At 34.0% G+C, this 22,131-nt stretch overlaps 1 long non-coding RNA gene across 1 annotated transcript; it reads right to left on the bottom strand.

The window, feature by feature from the left end:
• Window positions 1-401: 401 nt before the first annotated feature.
• LOC108358871 (uncharacterized) lies at window positions 402-21,567 on the bottom strand. The gene is made up of 3 exons (XR_001846841.1): window positions 21,556-21,567; window positions 19,120-19,134; window positions 402-510 (listed from the first exon to the last, which is right to left on the bottom strand). It is a non-coding gene; the product is annotated as an uncharacterized LOC108358871 (long non-coding RNA).
• Between the last annotated feature and the right edge of the window lie 564 nt (window positions 21,568-22,131).

Raw genomic sequence — 22,131 nt, forward strand, 5'->3', positions numbered from 1 at the left:
TATGGCCGATTATTTTGGAATTTAAAGAATCTGAGCTTAAATGATACTTAAATGGCATGTATTAAATGTACTTTTATAGTTTCTAGCGTTTTAATTGATCCTAGAAAATTAAATTGCATGCAACCAAGTAACGTATGTAAAAAAACAATATTGGGAACAAATACAAAAAATAGCGCTCTAAATCAAGCCGTTGTTCATTTTGACTTTTTATGATTTAATTATTTTTGTGCGGAAAAAATTTCGCATAATATTCTTAAAAATGGAGAAAATAGTTAGTAGTAAATTTTTGATAACCGCAGATTTATGCGGAATAAAATACTACAAATTGAAGTGAAATTAATATTTTAAGAAAACATCTACTTTATTTAACAATAAATTACACACATCAACAATCTTTGCGATTGTCAAAATTTTCTATGCATTTGTCAAATTTTTCACTAGCCTCAAGAGCTACTGAAATTTTATTCACCTCATACTGGTCAAAAATTTACACGCTGCGAACTTTGTTACCTATTCACTATTAAAAATATATTTTTTTTTTTGTTTCGGGAAATTTTTTGTATGCCTAGAAAGTTGCTGGACAAATATCACTTTGAAAATATTTTGGTTGCTTATTTTTTGAAATTCTTGTTGTCATATTTTCTGAAGTATAAATCATCCTCAAAATATTTTGCTTCACTTGAAAAATAAATGTCAGCCATTACATATACACCATATACACTGAAACTATTTAGGTAAGTAGACTACCTACATTTGCACGAAGCTGAATTTCGAAAGAAAATTAGTTAGGGCCTTTCTATTTAGGTACAAAAAATAAAGTTGAGTTCTTATTTGAAAACTTCAAATTTTATTTCTCATGGAAATATACATACATATCGAGCCCTAACCGCCAAAATAGCGTAAGCGACATTTTTTTCAAAATTTTCTTTTTGATGCTGAAATGTATCTAGATGCTCTAGGAATAATTCTGCATTAAAAAGAAAATTTAGAAAAAAATGTCGCTTACGTTATTTTGGCGGTTAGGGCTCGATATCGTTACCCGAGTTCGCAAAGGCTCTTACAAACACTTTTTTTATTTTACAGGAGAAGAAACAAACATTATAAAAAGAGTATCAAAAAATGTAAGGGCTTTTAAAAAATTGGCATGTACCTCCGTTGTTTTTGGTAGTAACACTTTAAAATTTGTATTGAAGGTGTATTTTAATAACAACATCCTATCAAAATCTGTGAAAACGCAGTTCCGAAAAAAGTGATGGTTAGGGCGTTTGTGAATTAAGGTGAGAATAAGTATGTTCTAAAAAGAAAAATACTAAGGCAATCCCATAACCCGAATGCTTCGATAAACTGAATCAAATCTGCAGTCATTAGTTTGGATTATCGGATTTGGACTGTGTTTATAAAGCTTTTTCACCTACAGGACAGTTTACAGATGTTATTTATCCATAATTTGATTTAGTTTTTGTAGGCAGCATCTAAGCAACATCAAGCGCAAACAGTTTGACGTCGGGAAGTGGCAGTAGCGATTGCTCCTATTCGTGACGCAATTTTTGCTCCATTCATACAACGTCAGCGGCAACAAATCCGTGCGGTTATTATGTTCGCTAGTGATGAACATTTGCTGTCGATCGTCGCCGCCGCGGCACATCCGTCACATGAATTTCAATATCTTCGGATATGAATTGGTGCAAAATGTACGATGTATTATTAGAAGTATCTCACTTTTCGCTTAAGGTATTTATACATATCTAAAAATGAATTTAATAAACGCTCGATCAGTAGCTTTATATTGCTTTGGTTTTAAATTGAATATATGAATGTCAGAACTTAGTTCGATAGAAAGACCGCAAACAGACACAAAAAGGACGACAGCAACGGCGACGGCGACGACCTAGGCTGGCTGTAGTTAAGCTGCTATTAAGCGTTCGAAGTAAAATCTGTTCAGAAAGTATTGACGAAATCACAACACTATTGTTGGCATGAGATGCATACGAGCGACGTATTGAGTTTAATTTTATTTAGTAATTAATTGCTTACACATACATACTTATTGTAATTGTTCATAATTTTCTCTCGAAAAGTGTGAAAACTTGATTGAAAAAATACATAATACACCATACAATTTTTGTTTAAGTTTCACACGTCTATTTCCACTATGTACATATGCATGTATGTATATCTTTTCATTGCCTTATTACTGTTATATTTTTTTTATTATTTATTTATATTATAAATGGCATCGACACATATCATACATCGCCCCGCTTTATCACCTTATCAGAGAAAAATAATTCAGGTTTTTGCACGTATGTATCTATAAACCTGTCACACACCCGCTGCACAAACATCACCTCACACATACATACATATACATTGTATATGTATATGTATCTATTCCGTTTTGATATAATTAATATTAAATATAATTTTTATATGTATGCGTGGTTGATACGCATAAAAGTACACAGAAACACATCACACAGCACCCGGAAATACAGGAACACACGAGCAAGCGGGCGGCAGCAGCATTAGAATCCGACAGCAAAAACTTGTATTGTTGCATGTACGCGCCAAGCGTATTTTATATATGTACATATATTATATATACATACATGCATACTTATATATGTATATGTTTTATATATTATATATATATATATATATATATATATATATATATATATATATATAAACGCACTTTGCAATTATTTCTCTTTGGCCGTTGAGACTCAGTTAGTGGCAGTGCGACTGCTGCTGGTGCTGCCGCTTTTTTCTCACGCGATCTGCACGTTTTTTTTTTTTAATTTTTGTCTTTTTTATATTCAATTATATTTTTACGTATAGTATTTGTATATGTATATTTGTGAGAATTTCAGGATTACAAAATAATGCCGATGCGGATTTTGTAACTTTCTTGTTGTTCGGCGACCATTTGGCGTTTGGCATTTGCTTTTCGTTTCGTGGCGCGGCGTTGCGTGTCAAGAGAGAACGGACGTTGCGTTTGTGTGTTTTACCGAGAATATAAAAAAGCAATGTTGTACTCAAAAGACGTCCTGAAGCCGTATGCCAACTGATTCCAGGACGATGGATGCGTTCGGCGCCATCGTCGTCATTGCGGCAGTCAGAAACGTTGCAGCCGCCGCCACCATCCACATCCGCATCTACATCGCCATCGCCATCACTAACGGCGTTTTCGTTGTTGTAATCATTCCGTCTAGGCCAAACTTTTTTGTTGGTTTTGTCGCGGAATATTTATTTTTTGCTGGACATTACGCGCGCGAGAGTGCTTTGGACCTACCTCAGCCCACTCAAACTGCTGTTCCGGCTGCAATATGCACCACATACATTTTACTTGAGTTGAGTGGCAGCCACTCAATATGCCTCGCCGCTTTCATCTTCCAGCCTTTCCCTCTTCCTCATGCAATAAATATATACATATATTCGAATCTATACAAGGAGCGTTAGGTACCCACTCACATACACGTACACGACGTTGGAACTTGCATTCTCACGGACACCCTTCGAAACATATCACAAAGGCTCTACGCGTAAGCAGAGTTTGTGCAGGTACATTCATACATGCCTACTGATGCACATTTGTATGTATGTATGTATGTATGACATGCATGCGCCAAGTTTGTGCTCTATGTAGTTTCCATTTGAACTACGTAAATTCTAAGTATCACTCCTCGTATCCACCGGCGTTGCACGCTCTGCCAGTTTTCATGCCTATGTATGTACATATGGATGTATTTGCTACATCCGAGTTTTGGAGGCTACTGGTTTGTTTAAATAAATCGAAAAGTATCCGTGTATGCTGAAGTAAGTAAGAATATAACGAAGGTGTCTGCTTAAGATCTAACCACCTCGCGCAGCAATGCAATGAGGCAGATGTGTATGCATGTAAGTATGAATACTTTTGGATCGTCTCTTATCATCTCAGTTTTTTAAGGCTTGAGGCCATAGTAACAAATNTAACGAAGGTGTCTGCTTAAGATCTAACCACCTCGCGCAGCAATGCAATGGGCAGATGTGTATGCATGTAAGTATGAATACTTTTGGATCGTCTCTTATCATCTCAGTTTTTTAAGGCTTGAGGCCATAGTAACAAACGTGGAGTTTCTTAAGTTAAACTGGATACGTATTTACATACATATGTATATGTGTGTAGTGGGTGAATGTACATACACATGTTTGTATTTATGTACAAACGTACGATACATGGATATGGATGATATATATATGCACATATCTATTCCATCTGCATATTTGCCAATATGAACTACCGGTATATCAACTTGAACACCTAACACCCTTTACTCTTCTAATGCCATAAAATGATTTTGAGTCCAACTCCCTCTAGCGTACAATAGTTGCAACTGCATACTGTGCTAAATATGTATGCTTTTATCTACGCACATACATATGTACATACATATACATACATGCATGGATATGAAAGCAATTGCATCTGCTGCAACAGACGCTGCATCTGCTGTTGCACTCATTGCTACCCCAAATTTGAATACTGCTCACAAATTCTAAGTCTCATGACGAAAAGAGACGAAATATACAGCAAGTAAATCCTCACGCATGAAGTTTTACGGACGCATAAGCGCATGGATGCAGAAACACGCACTGCACTAGCAAATACAAAGGCCCTATTACCACTACACTAAGACACCAATACCTCTGCATCCTTGCAGTGTGAATGTTGTGTGTGTCATATAGGATATGTATGTACTTTTTGTTGCACACTTTTATGCGCAAAATGCATTTTGTGGCACCAAATGCACCTTCTACATATATATCTTACATATACATTCTTCCCTTACGGATGCTAGCTATGTGATAACTTTTTGTTGTACGATTCCTTTCAAACATTCTCCCGCCGCTCCAATCACTCTCCTTGTTGCCTTTTCGTGTTTGTGTGAATCTAAGTTAAAATACATACATGTGTGTATTCATACATACATACATATGTAGTAATGGGACAGCGTGCACCCAAAATATGCCTTTGTAGTCCCCATATTTCTTTACTTTGTTATATGCCGTTTCGCCAAACTTCCCCAACATCACTGTTGTGGAGAAATCTTACTAGAACCTCTGCGCATGCTCAATCCCTCATCACAGTCAGTTGTCATTTATGTACATATGTATGTACAATACACTACTTGTGTGCATAGAAAAACGAAATAAAATACATTAACAACAACCGAGAAGTACATTCATAGGAGCAAAACATTTGGCTAGTGTTTGTGAACGAGCAAAAGGATTATGCACATTTATATACATACATATGTCTACATATATATATTTATGTAGGAACACACGCCACATGCCATATGTAGGTATATACATAAAATGTACATATCTGTACATACATACATATATACATATCTGCCCATTGCTTTGGACGCTTTGGTTTCCCGCCATTGATGTGCGAATGGACCTCGCTTTATTAAGTCGTTGCTGCTCACAGTTGACGTACATAAAATTCCTTTTTTGGGCCTTTTTAAGCCACCTATTCCGAATATGAAATATATGAAATTCCTAAGTTAATACATATCATTGCAATATTGTCTAACTAATTGAAAGTAAAATTAAAAGGAGGTAACCATATACATAATTTTAATTTCATTTTATTTCATTTATTTTAATCCACGGTTCCAAAAACCTTACAGACTAGAATACAAAAATTATCCTCATATAATCCTAATATTTCTAATACAGATTAGAAACTAAAAAAAGAAAAATTAAAAATAATGATACAAAACCCTGAGCTCAAACAATGGTCTGGGTATCGCAAAATCAAGATGAAGTTTATTAAAGTTAATATATTCATTTAGAGCCCTAATCACGGGGGCGAAATCATAGTTTTTTACGAAGTTAAGATGAAAGAAAAAGGGATGCTGATTTTTTTTGGAAAAAATTGGATTTGTTAAAGTATGGGTTGACAAATATGTGCCCAATCTTTTTTCTCAAGTTGAGACCAGATCAATCGTTTAATGCCATTTAGCTGAACTAAATTTTCCAACTGTAAAAAAATTAGATATTTACTATCAAAGTCTTCAGCAGTAGAATTGACACACCCTAAAAGTTATTAGTTTAGTTAAATTCTTACAATTGTCCATTTCATTATTTTTGTCAAACGCGGTTCACGTTGTTAAAACTCCATTTTCGGCCATGTCCCCACGGTGGCCATATTTATGACAGCCGATTTAGGGACACAAATAAATTTACTGTATTTTTTTTTACAAAATGTGTTTATATTGAGTTAAACCTAGAAAACCTGGATAAGTCAAAGTGGTGAATGAGTATATCAACAATATTAATGAATGTCTAATTCTATTCATATTCAGTACTTATTTTCGTTAATGCCTCGTAAACCAGGTAAAATCAAGTGTAAAAGTTATAAAAAAATAAAGAATCTGCTTAAAAAAACACAGCATTTGATTTTTTTAAAATCTACTAAAAATTTATTTGAAGTAGGATGGGCTGTCAAAAATATCACGAATATTTAATTTTACACTTTTTGTAACTTTACACGTTTAGATGAATTGTCTTACGGGGTTTTCAATCCATGGGTTCAATCCATGTCTCCCGTTTTCCATTTTTGTTACTAAGTCTCAAATGTGTGTAATCAAAACTTGCGCACAATTTTTAACCTATATTCCAATGAGCTAGAGACTTGAAACTTCTCACATATAAAAGATGAATTAATCCGCTAAGTGGCACAGAAGTCGATGTACTTGAAAAACTCGTATTTATGGATTTGGAATGTGTACTACTTACATGAAAAGAAATACCTCGGCCGTATTCATGATTCGATTTGTTTCATATTACGTACGCAGATGGAGCGATTTTTCTCACTAATAAAATCTTGTCTTTAAATGTTTTAACTACTTGTTCATCTTACATTTTCCCAACGTAATATAACGCATCGATCCAAGGTGAATTTAGTAAGGTGGTGGTGGTAGCCGTCTATAAGTAAAAAGTTACACTAACAAATTATACACATAATAAAAGTATGAATTACAACTACGGTTGCCTGACGTACTGATTTTATCAGTACAGTACTGATTTTTCAACTCTTGTACTGATTTTATTCATTTCTCCAATCAGTAAGCTAATTCCTGATTTTTTTAAATTTGTACTGATTTGTACTGAATTTTCAATTCAAAGAAAATACTTTAAGATTTTCTTAAGGTTTTTACATAACGTTGGAACTTCCTTAAATTGTACTGTAACAAGTAAGAGGAAAATAATTTAATTATAGTTGACATGTTTCAGATAATGTCTGATATGCCCAGGAAATTAATACAACAAAAAGATCAATAGTTTTATAGGCATATCGTCAGGTCGTTACGTACCAGTTGCGATAATATGATGGAGGTTAAATTATTTAAAAAGAAGTCTGACGTTTTTTTCGAGTGTTGCTAGGTATCTCGAAAATAAGTTTCAGTTTAATAACAGTAAATTTGAATATTCGAATGGCTTTTGCCTATAACTTACAATTCTTTTTTTACAATTTTCTGACATAGTAAAAGAGAGTTTTGCATACCAGATATATAGTTAGATACTCTTCTTAGCGAATTTTTAGTCTTTCAAAGTGTTTGCGTAGGTGAAACAATTAATTTAAGCCATGAGGAATTATATATAAAGTTCTTAAATAGTGGTACTTTTCCACAGTTTGGAAAATATGTAATTTATTTATTTTTTTCAATACCACGCTCAAACGAAGCAACTGAGAGGATCTTAAGTATAAAGACCGGCTTGTAATTAAAAACTCATATTAAAAGTAATTTTTAAAAAAGTAAAAGTAAATATATAGAATTCTTTGACTATTTAAAGACTGAAGATGGAAATGATCTCATTATTGCTATTCAAAAATGTCATAAATATAAAATAACTAGCTTATACCCGCGGGTTTCACCCCACGTTTTTATACAAATATGAAAAATAATTTAATGATGTTATATTTTATTTCTGTGCCCATTTCATTATAGCTCGTTATTTTCTAAGTGAGTTAAGGTATTTAGGCCCTTTAAAACTATGAAATTATAAAATCTCATCTGCGCGCTAGGCATACGAAAGATATCAATCCCTCTAAGTTTACCTTAAAATGGTTCCAGGTATACGACGCGTGAACGTGTAACCTTCTTGGAGGTGCCACGACGGGTTCTAATATTTCCAACTCAAATTTAGTAACCTGGCCTTGATAAAATACCACTTCTCATTACTGTAGCAAATGCCTCAAAAGAGCTTTAGATTATAAGACCGAACCCGGCTCTCCCGTTTCCATTAAATGAAATTTATTCTGTCAGTACGGCACTTATAACATAAATCTCCATAACAAATTTAAAATACTTCCAGAGAGTATGTATGGGAGGCGACATGCCTCCTTTTTAATAACTCACACTTTTTCCCATGAGCAATTGATACATTTTGTATACACAACTCCATACCAAGTTCCAGTATTCTTCCACAAACACTTCCAGGGATATGTGGCAAGAAAAAGTAAATTTGAACTGGAAGTGCCACGCCCCTTTTTCTTATAACCCTAATCTTCTTCCATGAATTTAGAATTGATTTTACATACCCCAGTACCAAGTCCCTATATTCTACCATGAAAACCTCTAGAGATATGCAGTATAAAGTAGTAAATTTGTACGGGAGGAACCATGTCCCATTTTCGAATAACGCAAATTTTTCTCCATGAGTATGGAATTAATTTTGTATACACATCTCGGTGCCAAGTTCCAGTCCTCTGCAATAAACACCTCCAGAGATATGCAGAATAGAAAAATCAATTTGCATGGGAGTTGCCACACCACCTTTTCCAATAACTCTCATTTTTGTCCATAAGTATGGTATTAGTCTCACATACATATGCATTTCCATACCAAGCTTGAGTACTTTACCCCAAACATTTGAATATGACCAAACATTACAAAATGAAACATTCAGTCAGTATGGGAGGTGCTACGCCTCTTTTCCAAAAACGTCAATTTTTCTCCGTTAATATGAACACGATTTCACGCAGTGTTGGCAAAATGTTAATCTGATTAACGATTAAAAATTAACGATTAAAATGTTAATCGCGTTTGACGATTAAAATTAATTAGTCGTAATCAACTGTACGATTAATGATAACATTTTTTTAATCGTTAATCGCAGGTCGCGATTACGTTTAATTATTTCTAAACATTAATCGTTAATCCAATTAAAAATAAAATCTGATTAAGTTGTCTGGTTTGTCCGAATTTGAAACCAAACACCAGCTATAGTAATTATTTTGTGTTTTACTCTTGTAAAAAGCACATAATATAAAAAAACTATAACTATTGTTATTAGTAATACATAAACTGGGAACTTTTACAAACCTAGTTAGTAATCATGATTAACTGTAATCAGATTGAATTTAATCGAATTAACTAACTGACTAAAACATCAATCGATTAATGCCAACATTGATTTCACATACATATCACTATACCAAGTTCCAGTTCTCTCCCACAAATACTTCCAGAGATATGTATGTAATATGAAAACTCCAATTTGTATGGGAGGGGCCTTGAGTTATCGGACTTATCGGACCCTCCGAAATCCGTAGTAAGTGTACTAAATTTCGTTCTGATCGGAAAACCGGTTAAGGAAGTAGCCTATTTGTCAATCCAGGTCATAAACCATCTTTGAGCAAAATTTAATTTTCAAACAGGTGGCAATTCTTAAAAAAGTAGCCTATTTTCCAATCTAGGTCATAAGCTATCTGTGTGCAAACTTTCATGGAAATCAGTTCAGTTATTTAAGCGTATTAATTTAATTAAACTTTTCTGATACGTGACAACTCTTAAAATAGTAGCCCATTTTCCAACATAGGTCATAAGCTATCTCTGTGCGCAATGTCATGCAAATCCATTCAGTCGTTCCCGCATATTAAATAAATTAAACTTTTTTAACAGGTGGCAACTCTTAAAAAAATAGCCTATTAACCAATCTGGCCCATAAGCTACTCCACTGTAGTTCATAAGCTATCTGCTTAAAAAATTACATGCAAATCCGTTCAGACTTTTCCGCGTATTAATTTAATGAAACTTTTTTAGCAGGTGGTAACTCTTAAAAAAATTAGCCTATTTTTCAACCTAGCTCATAAGCTACCTGTGTGAAAACTTCCATGCAAATCAGTTCACTTATTTCCGCGTATTATTGAATTAAACATTTCTAACAGGTGGCAACTCTTAAAAAAGTAGCCTACTTTCAAACCAATGTCATAAGCTATCTGTGCGCAAAATTTCATGCAAATCCGTTCAGTCGTTTCTGCGTATTACTTTGATTAAACTTTTTAACAGGTGGCAACTCTTCCAAAAAATTAGCCTATTTTCCATTGTAGGTCATAAGCTATCTGTGTGCAAATTTTCATGCAAATCCATTCAGTCGTTCCCGCATATTAAATAAATTAAACTTTTTTAACAGGTGGCAACTCTTAAAAAAATAGCCTATTAACCAATCTGGCCCATAAGCTATCTGTGCACAAAATTTCATGCAAATCCGTTCAGTCGTTTCCGCGTGATGATTTCCCAAACATCCAAACATACAAACTTTCACATTTATAATAACTATTAGTAAGATAAGATTTATTGGCTGCCAAGGCGAATTAATATANTCCAAACATACAAACTTTCACATTTATAATATTAGTAAGATAAGATTTATTGGCTGCCAAGGCGAATTAATATGAGGTGATAGCAGGAGTATAAAAACAAAAAATTACATGTATTTTGTTTTTGCTTTGGCGGCATAGACTGTCAAAATTTGGAAGAGTATGTGTAGAAATTCAAACAAAATTTTTCAATTTGATATCAGAAGCCGTGCGGCGAAACACATACACAAAATCAGCTGAGCTAGTAACACCACCTTATATAAATTCGCCTTGTTGGCTGCTGTGTACAGTGATGTGTACACTCATGTTGAAATGAACAACAGTTTTATATTTTATGAACTATATTTCATTTATATACCAAAATATTTGTTAAAAACAAGTACTCTGACGTTTTAAAGTATTATCTGATACTTTTGATAATTTTGCTTTGAATAAAAATGTACGGAAAAGTACTGATTTTTTTAGCATAACAAAGTTTAACGTACTGATTTCGCGCATACAAAATCTGACAACCCTAATTACAACAAACACTTCATTTTGACATAATGTTCTTCACTGTGAAGAATTCAGATTCGCCGGTAAAACTACCTTATTATTTTCGCCTAGCATCGATCAATTCCGAATGATAATACTCCAATTTAACCTTTTGTATATCGCACTACAAAAGTAATTCTTTTACTATTTCTACATCTGGGAAGGAAAGTGTTATATCTATATTATATGTATATAAAATTAAAACCCAAATGTTTTGTTAGAGCAAACAGCCGACTAACTGGGTTTTATATTATTCAAGTTTTAAAATGACATACATATTTGTACCGCAATAGGACATAGTGGCATTTTGAAAATGAAATTTTAATAATAAGTATGTTTAATTGCAGTATTAAGTTGACCAGCAATACCACGAACTGCTAGACCGTTTGCCTTTCACGCGTTTATGTTAAGAGATCATCAACAAACCACATATTTCTCTCTATTCTCTTTTCTTTTTGTACTCAGCTAGCACAAACGAACTCTTTACATCGTGTATTTCTCTTGACAACTGTTTTTTTTTACTTCAAAATGCTGCTTGCTGCGATATCGGCACATGCTCACTGTCAGCTTCTTGGTGTGGCATACATCGATCATCAACTTTTCCTTCTTTACTAATAAATATTTGGAAAGCCGGTTTTTTGTGTTCGCATAGCTCGAGAACGCCTGAACCGATCTTTTTGAAATTTCGGACACCTGCTTCAGACGTTCCAAGGATGGTTATGGGCTACACCTAAATTTCGATATTTATAGGCGGCGTGGCACCTCCCATAGCAACCCCTTTTTTCATATTGCATATCTCTAGAAGTCTTCATGGTAGAATACTGGAACTTGGTACGGAGATATATAAAATCAAACGCACACTCATGGAGAAAAATTGGAGCTATTGGAAAAGGGGGCGTGGCACCTCCCGTACAAATCGAATTTTTCATACTGCCTATCTCTGGAAGTACTGGAACTTGGTGTGGAGATAGATGAAATCGCAGAGAAATGGGGCTGTTTGAAACGAGGGCGTAGCGCCATATAAACGTACTGAGTTTTACGTATATTTGAATGTTTATGAAATTCTTCTGTAGGTGTGGTTGTGAGTGAAATCCTCCTAACTGACCGAAAGGATTTTAACGAAGTTTTCTTTTGTTTTTTTTTAGTGGCTCTCTGGATACTGTAGTTTCACAATTTAACCCGCCAGTTGGCGTTGGAGTTGGGTTATTTCTGTTTATGATCCGATTTGTCAAATATTAAAAATATGTATTGGTAACGGTAAAGGCAATACTATTGCAAAAAAGAGCTGCCAGGTGGCGCTGGACTCATTACTAATAATCGCCAAGTGAGAAAATGTGCCGTGAATCTCAGATAAAATCGACCAGTTGTACCATTGATTATATCGAACCCTTGTGTGTTATGATTGGCCCAATGAATGTGATTTGCCAAAATTTGTATGCGTTAAAGCTTCATTCGGAGGAACCAGGATTGAGTTGTGCAGGGTTAAATCTCAAATCACCACCGATAAATCAACCGCCAGAACCATTGCGCGCCTCTTACTGTCGTTTTTACGAAAGCAACTTATGTGAACAATTATTATTTTTTTTTGTCAGGTTCCATAATAAATTCAAGTAAAAAAAATTAATTTTCTCTTAAAGTACTTCGTAAAACTTACTTTTAAGGTATTTCGTCTGAAATAAGTCTATGTATATTGGACTCCTGTAGAACAATTATACGCATCCATTTTGAAACTGCCACCAACTATACTATAAGGTTTCTAGGACAGATCCACTATAGAACCGGATCATTGTTGCCGCCAGGGAGAGAAAAGGAAAAAGTTCTTAAAATTTCTTTCGTTGAGCGATTAACCGTTCCATGAAATGCTGCACATTTAGAGAATTTCAAGAAGCTCTTCACGGACATATTACTTTCGTTAGGATATTTAAGGCGGTAAAAGACCACCAAACCATAATCTTAGCAGATGAATGTGCCAACGGAATCGTAAGCTCACGTTATTGATGAAAAGGTTGGACAAAAATATTTCAATAAAAAAATTAATTTTGGGCGGAACAATTGACAAGATTTTGTTGCTCCAAATATTGGACAAATGCGGAACATTAAAAGAAATACAGAACATTTTTCTTCCCCTATAAAATATGTAAATAAATTACCGGAACAATTGACAAAAAAAAGACAGTCCCCAGGGCTGGCTTTACTTAAAATGCCGCCTTGTTCCCTGTGAAAAATGCAGCCTTCTCATTTGAACCTCCAAGAAATATAAAAAAATAGTGTATTCTATGACGTGCCTGACAACGCTGCAGCTATATGACGCGCATTACCGGAGCGCAAAAAACCTTCTTTACAACTGCCAATTACTTCGGTACCATTTTCGGACATATTGTTATAGAAAAGAGTCAAGGTCTCGTGTCATGATACTTCAAAACAAATTTAAAAAAAAAACACAAAAGCATTCTTAAAACTCAATAAAACTAAGCATTTTTATACGAAATGTTTTTTTTACTAAAACTAATATTTTTACCTTCACAGATTTCAAAGGTTCCCACTAGTACTACGATTAAGTGAAGTTGTAGCATAATTGGCCAATTAAAATTTTAGACGGGTACACTTGAGGAATTTTTGCCCTTATCCAGTGATATTGTGAAAACATCGCAGCTGATCATTGCCGACAAGAGGTGAATAACATAAGATTTGAGGCGCGTTGCAAACAGTGGTGTTTGCCAAATATAAATTTTTGTGGCAAAGTTCATAGCCAATAACCGATTTAATTTGAATTATTATCAAAAATATGTATGGGTAACTTTAGAAAGCTTTAGCTAACTGACATTAAATAAGTAAACCTGCACTTATCTGAATTTATATTTCGAAATTTGCCGCCTCCCAAAAACACCCTGTGCCAGTGTTCCGAGAGCGCCTAGTGTAAATCCAAGGCTAACTATCCCTTACAATATAGGACGGATAGTCACTGTTTTAAATGTTTCATAAATTCTAAGGGAGTAATGCCCCGTTTATATTATTTCATAGCATTCTAGCCCAGGTACTCAAAACCAGGACTAAGTACACTGAAATGACGATTGTCTAAGCTAATTCATTTAATTAGGAATTGTTGAAGGGAGAACTTCAGTCACAGTCCATTGAAAAAATATCAGGAAAAAATAATAGGGTGTTTAATTCATACTCTTATAACTCCATTCTACATATCGGGCACTTTCTTTAAAGATGTATTAATTCAGTATTTACTTAAATACTACTTTACTAATAAAGCCCCCCACATTAACTTTTATTTAATTAGTCTGTTCCTTTGAACTAAAACTAAAACCTGTGGAACTGTCAAACTACAGTTTTACAGTGAGAGTAAAAAGAGAACAGATGCGGAAGTGTGCGGGAACGGTTTGTTTACATGCCATTGATACAACATTGATTTCGCTGAAAGATCACTAAATAATTTTTAAAATCTTTGCAATTAAGAATACTTGCGTACATATTCAAATACTTTGTTGTCTGCTTCCATTTCTTAACAAATATAAGATTCTTTGATTTTAGCGCGTTCTGTTTTTGTTTACAAATGGAACCCTGCTTATCGTTTGACACTTTAGAAAAAGATAAACTTCGGACTATATCCTGTAACTTCTGACCAAGAAGAGTTGCTCAGTAACTCTCGCAAAAGTTTTACCAGTTACAGGTTTTTTGTCTATAGGAACGACATCTTGTAAGTTCTGACTAAATCGTGTATACCGGACTATGTATAATGTACAGACATCGGCCTGTTACAATTTTATTATACTAGTGCGGGTTCATATGGTGTTAAAACGGCCAAAATTTTAACTCAAAATTCTAGGAACTATTCTACATATAAGAGCGTGTGTGAATCGGTAACAAAGTTCGCGGTGAGTAAATTTTTGACAAATATGGGGTCAATACAATTTCAGTAGCTTATGAGCAGAGGTGGGCACTACCACACACAAGCGTTCGCTAAAAGTGAGAATGTGTTAGTGTGCCTAATTCAATTTGCATGCTGCCGCGTTCTCCTCCCCTGTGGGGAAAATCTCTAGTTCTGAACTGGTGCGCTTCTAGTACATTTAGACCCAGTACTAGTTCGCGATAAATCTCTTTTGCATGCAAGCAACTGGCGAATTTAACATGGCGATGTCCTAGGAAGTGTCAATTGCCCCCCGCTGCATCCCTTTTTCGATAGTTCCGAACTAGTCCTAAATTCTCCAGTTCTAAAATCGACAGACGAAAGAAAAAATTATCATGATTTGTCAATCTTTCTGATGCTTCCGTGTGTGCGATTTCAAGTTATTTTGGAAGAAATGTATTTTAAATTTGAAATTAAATTTGTTTGAATGATTGTAAGAAATGTACGTTTACATACCTTTAGCTGTAGCTAGGTGGCAGAGGTGCTCGCTGTTATTTCTTAGATTCCAGACGGTCCCAAGATGTTGAAATGTTAACACAAATTTTAGTTTTGTATTACCAAGCTATGAAAAAGCATCTGCGAAGCATAGAATAGGCCCCCGCTGCATCCCTTATTCCATAGTTCCGAAATAGTTCTAAATTCGACAAATAGGATCTAGTTCGTTCTGCATCCCTTTTTCCATAGTTCCGAACCATTTCTAAATTCGTCACTTTAGATATATATTTCTAGTGAAAAAACTGAAAAAATTAGTTTCTTAAAAGTACCACTTTTCGCCGATTTTGGTCTGGTGGGGATCTAGTTCCTATCGGACTAGTTCTTTTTTGGCGATAAAGACCTAGTACGGAACTAGAAATTTGATTCACTAGTCCGCGATTTCCCTGCAGGGTCGTTACGCTCTTGCTTGTATACGTACACGCGATGGTTATGCTCTTTGAGCGTGTGCTCGTTCTCTGCCCATGTCTGCTTATGAGGCTAGTGAAATTTTTGACAAATGCATAGAAAAGTTTGACAATCGCAAAGATTTTTGATGTGTGTAATTTTTCGTTAAATAAAAGCTTAAATTGATGAATTGCAATCAACGATGCACATAGGGGTATTTGGCCGATTTATGCGGCCAAAATTATTTTTATGAATATTTCAACTCGAAATGTTTAGAAAAGACGTGTTTGACATGTAGAACTGTAAAATCAAGTAAATATAAGGGGAGGACGTCCAATTCTTCCATCAAAATAAATAAAATAAACTTGCTTAACGTTTGACATCGACAGACTCCATCTTGCCGTGGTCCGATTGTAGGAACAAGCATATTTACGTTTTCGTCTCGGCGAGGAGAAGGTTAATATCTAGGTTAAAATATTAAAAGAGTTGCCACCTGTTAAAAATTCTTGTCCAATTAATTAAATGAATTGCTAAAATATGGGTATCAATGGAAATGGGTTTGAGAAGGCTTTATCTCTAAGCAACCTCCCAGGGTTGCCACCGGTTTAAAAAATCAAATTCAATTTTAATTTAGAGAATTATGTACTATCACAGTATAGGTAAGAAAATGCAATAAAACTACATTATTGTAATAATAACAGTAATATAACAGTCATTTTTTATTCTTAAGAGGATGTTGTAAGTATTAACTTGGAGTAAATTAGCGTCCTCAATTACTGAAATATGTTCAACATATTGCTTTTCCATACTAATGTTATTAAGTGCACCGAGTTTGGTAAAAATTGATAAATCGGTTAGAGATATACATTTGGGGTCATAAGTGGGCGGCGCCATGCCCATTATCTAAAAAAATTATAATAGTGTAATTTAGTGATAAGAGGTTATTCCAAGAATCGATTTTGAGTGAATTAGCTTCAGTAGTTTCTGATTTGGCGCATTTTTCGTGTTTCTGTAAATTACCGTTCACGGATTTTTAGCAGATAGGTTAGATATAGCCTAAGCAAGGCTCGTAACGTGTTTGGTACCGATTGGTGAAGCGGATACTGAGATACAGCATTTCATCATAAGTGGGCGGGGCCACTCCCATTTTCCAAAAAATTTATAATAATCCTAATTTGTTCCAAAATTTTACTTCGCATACCAATTTTCAACAATTTGGATACATTATTTACTAAAATATCGTAGATTTATCCAAATTGACATTTATCTAAATTTAAAAGCTTGTAGACCCAAACTATTTCTTTAATCATCACTTATATAACACCAATGAAAAGTAAAACAATTGTTTATTCTGAAATACATAAAATAGTTGGGTTCGCCTTACATTCCCGCAGATTTCCAGCAACGGGACCGAAAGGTCGTAGAAAACGTGACTTTTGCTCATATCTCGAATACTATTATTTTTTTAATTAATTAGATTTACATTCTGGTTCAGCGGCCGCAAATTCATCTAAAAAGTTTAATTTTACTGTTAAAATAGATCTAAAGTAGTGTAACTATATACCAGTTGCGCTTTTATATTTTTCTTTAATAAATTTTCTAAGTAAAGAAATACCACTTATCTGCCATTTTCTGCGGACAATCTTTTCACACTACATTAGCCAAATTTCTAAGCTTTCAATTAAATAAAGAGTAATAACGCGATCTCTCCCGGATATACAACAAATTCCCCAATATTCATCAAAAAATTAAAAAAAAAAACTCTGAAAACCGCTATTTTCGTTACATTTCAATTGAACTTCNTTCATCAAAAAATTCAAAAAAAAAAACTCTGAAAACCGCTATTTTCGTTACATTTCAATGGAACTTTNGTAAATTACCGTTCACGGATTTTTAGCAGATAGGTTAGATATAGCCTAAGCAAGGCTCGTAACGTGTTTGGTACCGATTGGTGAAGCGGATACTGAGATACAGCATTTCATCATAAGTGGGCGGGGCCACTCCCATTTTCCAAAAAATTTATAATAATCCTAATTTGTTCCAAAATTTTACTTCGCATACCAATTTTCAACAATTTGGATACATTATTTACTAAAATATCGTAGATTTATCCAAATTGACATTTATCTAAATTTAAAAGCTTGTAGACCCAAACAATTTCTTTAATCATCACTTATATAACACCAATGAAAAGTAAAACAATTGTTTATTCTGAAATACATAAAATAGTTGGGTTCGCCTTACATTCCCGCAGATTTCCAGCAACGGGACCGAAAGGTCGTAGAAAACGTGACTTTTGCTCATATCTCGAATACTATTATTTTTTTAATTAATTAGATTTACATTCTGGTTCAGCGGCCGCAAATTCATCTAAAAAGTTTAATTTTACTGTTAAAATAGATCTAAAGTAGTGTAACTATATACCAGTTGCGCTTTTATATTTTTCTTTAATAAATTTTCTAAGTAAAGAAATACCACTTATCTGCCATTTTCTGCGGACAATCTTTTCACACTACATTAGCCAAATTTCTAAGCTTTCAATTAAATAAAGAGTAATAACGCGATCTCTCCCGGATATACAACAAATTCCCCAATATTCATCAAAAAATTAAAAAAAAAAACTCTGAAAACCGCTATTTTCGTTACATTTCAATTGAACTTCTGCTTAAAAAAAATTATTCAGAAATAAATAAAACACTTAAATGCATTATTACCTTCTGTATGCCGATCCATCACTTAACTAAAACCGTCACGATCTTTCTAGATCTTTCTAGAGAGCGAAAATTATTTTTAAGCAGCGTTAGAATATTCTGTTTCCGGTCAACGGTGAGCATTCGCTGTGCAAGTTAAAAAGGGGGTGATGGGGACTGGGAAATGTTATTTCGAATATTCTCTATCAAATGTGACTAATTTTTTAAGTATCCTTAAAAATTTGGTTGTTTTGCGATGGTAGATATCTTCTTAAAATATTAATTTTACTTCAATTTTTAATCTTTTATGCCGCATAAATCTGCGGTTATCAAAAATTTACTGATGTCGAAAGAGATTTCATTTCACACAGCAGATTGGCAAAATTGTGTCACCATAGTAAAAATATTATCCAGCAGCTTTCCCCATAGAACTTTGTTACCGATTCACACACGCCCTAAGTATAATAGTAACAGGTATAAGCGCCATATTTCATCTAAATCCGTGCAACCGTTTCTGAGTGAAAAGAGGTCTCGCATAGTGCCGGTTTTTAATATCATCAAATTCCAATCACCCTGTACCGATAAAAAAAAACGGAATCACACGAAACTTTGCACATTTATTTGTTTTTATCCCGGGAAGTTTATAGGCATAGAGAAAAATCGGCAGTACTGGAGAAGGGGGCGTGGCACCTCCCATACGAACTAAAATTTTCATGTTGTATATCTCTTAAAATATTTGTGGTAGAGTACTGGAACTTGGTGTCGAAATAAACGAAATTAAATCCATACTCATGGGAAGAAATGGGAGGAATTGGAAAATCGGGCGAGAAATATTTAATCAGCTATAACTTCGAAACCGTAAGTCACATGAACTTGAAACTTGGTATGCAGACATATCTACATAGGAGCTTATAGTAGGATATACATAAATGAGTTTGTAAAAGGGGGCGTGGCACATTTCATAGGCGTGGAATTTTTAATCAGCCATAACTTCGGAACGATAAGTCACATGATCTTGAAATTTGGTATGCAGACATACCTATGGTAGGTGCTTATTATATATATATATATATATACATGAGTTTGTAAAAGGGGGCGTGGATCATCTCATAAGCGTCGAATTTTTAATCAGCCATAACTTCTGAAAAGTCACATGAACTTGAAATTTGGTATGCAGACATATCTATGGTACAAAGGTGCTTATAGTAAGGTATGATTATATAAATGAGTTGGTAAAAGGGGGCGTAGTGCATAACACAGGCGTTGAATTTTGTTTCAGCCATAACTTCGGAACCACAATTTACATGGCCACTTTAATTCTTTCTGATATGCCTTTCGAATTTACAGGACTCAGGTTACAGTTCTCTTAGCTTTTGCAATGACAATAAACAAGAATTCCTTAAAGCAAAACCCAAAACTTTATCGAAAATAAAATCCTTGATAATTGCATTGGAAAATGCCTTCATGTTAATAGAGACTTTGAAGTATTAAAAACATGCTGGTAAATAATATTAGAGTTATTATTCCAAAGAAAATAGATAGCTAAGATTTTAATACTACAGCTTTGGTATTTCTACTATTACTTACATACATATCGTCGTTTAAAGTGCAAAACCGCGTAACTGACATTTGCTGCCAATACTTGCATTTGCACACACAAACTCTTGGCTCAATTCTTATCCATTCGTCCTGAAATATACTTGCCAGAAATGCGATTGCTTTATAAAAAAGAGAACTATTTTGAAATATGAGTGTTTTTACTATCTAAAAAAAATTTATGCAGACTCACATACGCAGTTTTACATTAACTTGATTCGCGGTCCTATAGTAAAATTAGAGCAGAAATAAAATACATCTTAACATACATAAATTATTTTTCATATTGGTATAAAGACGTCGGGTGAAACCCGCAGGTAAAAGCTAGTAATTTATAAAACTTGTTAAATAATGTGGATTTAACTTTTTTAACGGGTGGCAACCCTCTTTAAACAAACCAAAAATATTGTTAATGTTAAAACTAAAGAATACTATTTTGTTTGGCAAGTTTTATTTTTATTATTATTTATTATAATAAAAATTACAATAAATGTGAACACTAGCTACCAGGGCTAGTCATGTCAGAGACGTTGTCAGTTGAAAGCTCCCCTGCTATTCTAGTTCGATGACTGAAAAGCTGAAAGCTCTTTAAACTCACCACGCAATGAAAGGCAAAACAGCTGACTGGTGAGTTAAGTCAAACAGATGGCAACTGAGAAGAAGTAAGTTTGTTTACATATTTTATGTAAAAAAATACTTAAAATGTGTTATTATTTTGATAGTGTGATAAAAACTTCTTTATTTTCTTTTCTTTTGAAATAATATGTGTGCTACATATAAATGTATGTAGGTGCGTAAAGTTTGAACGGAGTTCCAAGCAGGCAAAAACAATCCAAAGGAGCTGCGGCATATGCAATTGCTTTGGGAGGAGGTAGCACAAGGGCTGAATTGCTTAAATGATCCAATACGCACGGCAATCAAATGGAAAGAGGTTATATATACATACACTGCCGGAACAAACTATTGGCACAGCAAATTTTTCACAATATATGCAACAATTTTCATTCTAATATTTTTCTGCTAATTTCGTATAAAAGTATAGTTCATACTACAACAACATAAAAAAATATTTCTTAACTTTGTGGAAAACTCACGAAAATGCAGCAAATTTTCATGAAAATTTTCAACTTTTTAATCAGATTTTTTAGAATTTTTTTGAGTATGCAGATTTGTAGCGCAATTTTATTATAATAAAGTGCAAGTTTTAAGTAGCTAGGAATTACCGTTGATTTTTGGCAATTTGTTTTCACGCAGTCTCTTCCATACACAATATTTTTTACTTTATATGGAAAAAATGCAAAACATCTTCAAAAAAAAAAAAAAATTCTCAAAAATCAACACGATTTTTTACTAACTCCGAACTTGCATTTTCTTTACTAGAATTTAATGGGCTGCAAAATTGCATACTCAAAAAATTTGTAAAAAATCTGATTAAAAAGTTGAAAATTTTGATGATTTTGTGCGAGTTTTGCACAAAGTTTAGGAATTTTATTTTTATGTTATTTGTTGTTGAATAAACCATTTTTTTATACAAAATTGGCGGAAAAATATTAGAATAAAAATTGTTGCATTTTGGAGATGCCCAGCCCTAGTGTATCACTCTATTTTTCCATTTTATCAATTTTTTCTTTTTTTTTCCTGGGCTTTCATAGCCAATGCATAAATTAAAATTTCTTCCTCCATAATTTCACAAATTTCAAAAATGAACACAATAAACAGCTGTCAGCACCTTTTCTAGAACTGACAAGACTGTCAGCAAAACAAGCTTTTGTTAGAGCGCTAGAATAGCGAACAATGACTAGCTGTCATGAAAGTGACTGTGGTGAACTTGTCAGTGATGCGGAATCGGGCTGTTA

Source organism: Rhagoletis zephyria, unplaced genomic scaffold, assembly GCF_001687245.7.
Source record: "Rhagoletis zephyria isolate East Lansing unplaced genomic scaffold, Rhagoletis_zephyria_1.1 Rzeph_scaffold_00307, whole genome shotgun sequence".
Taxonomy (NCBI): domain Eukaryota; kingdom Metazoa; phylum Arthropoda; class Insecta; order Diptera; family Tephritidae; genus Rhagoletis; species Rhagoletis zephyria.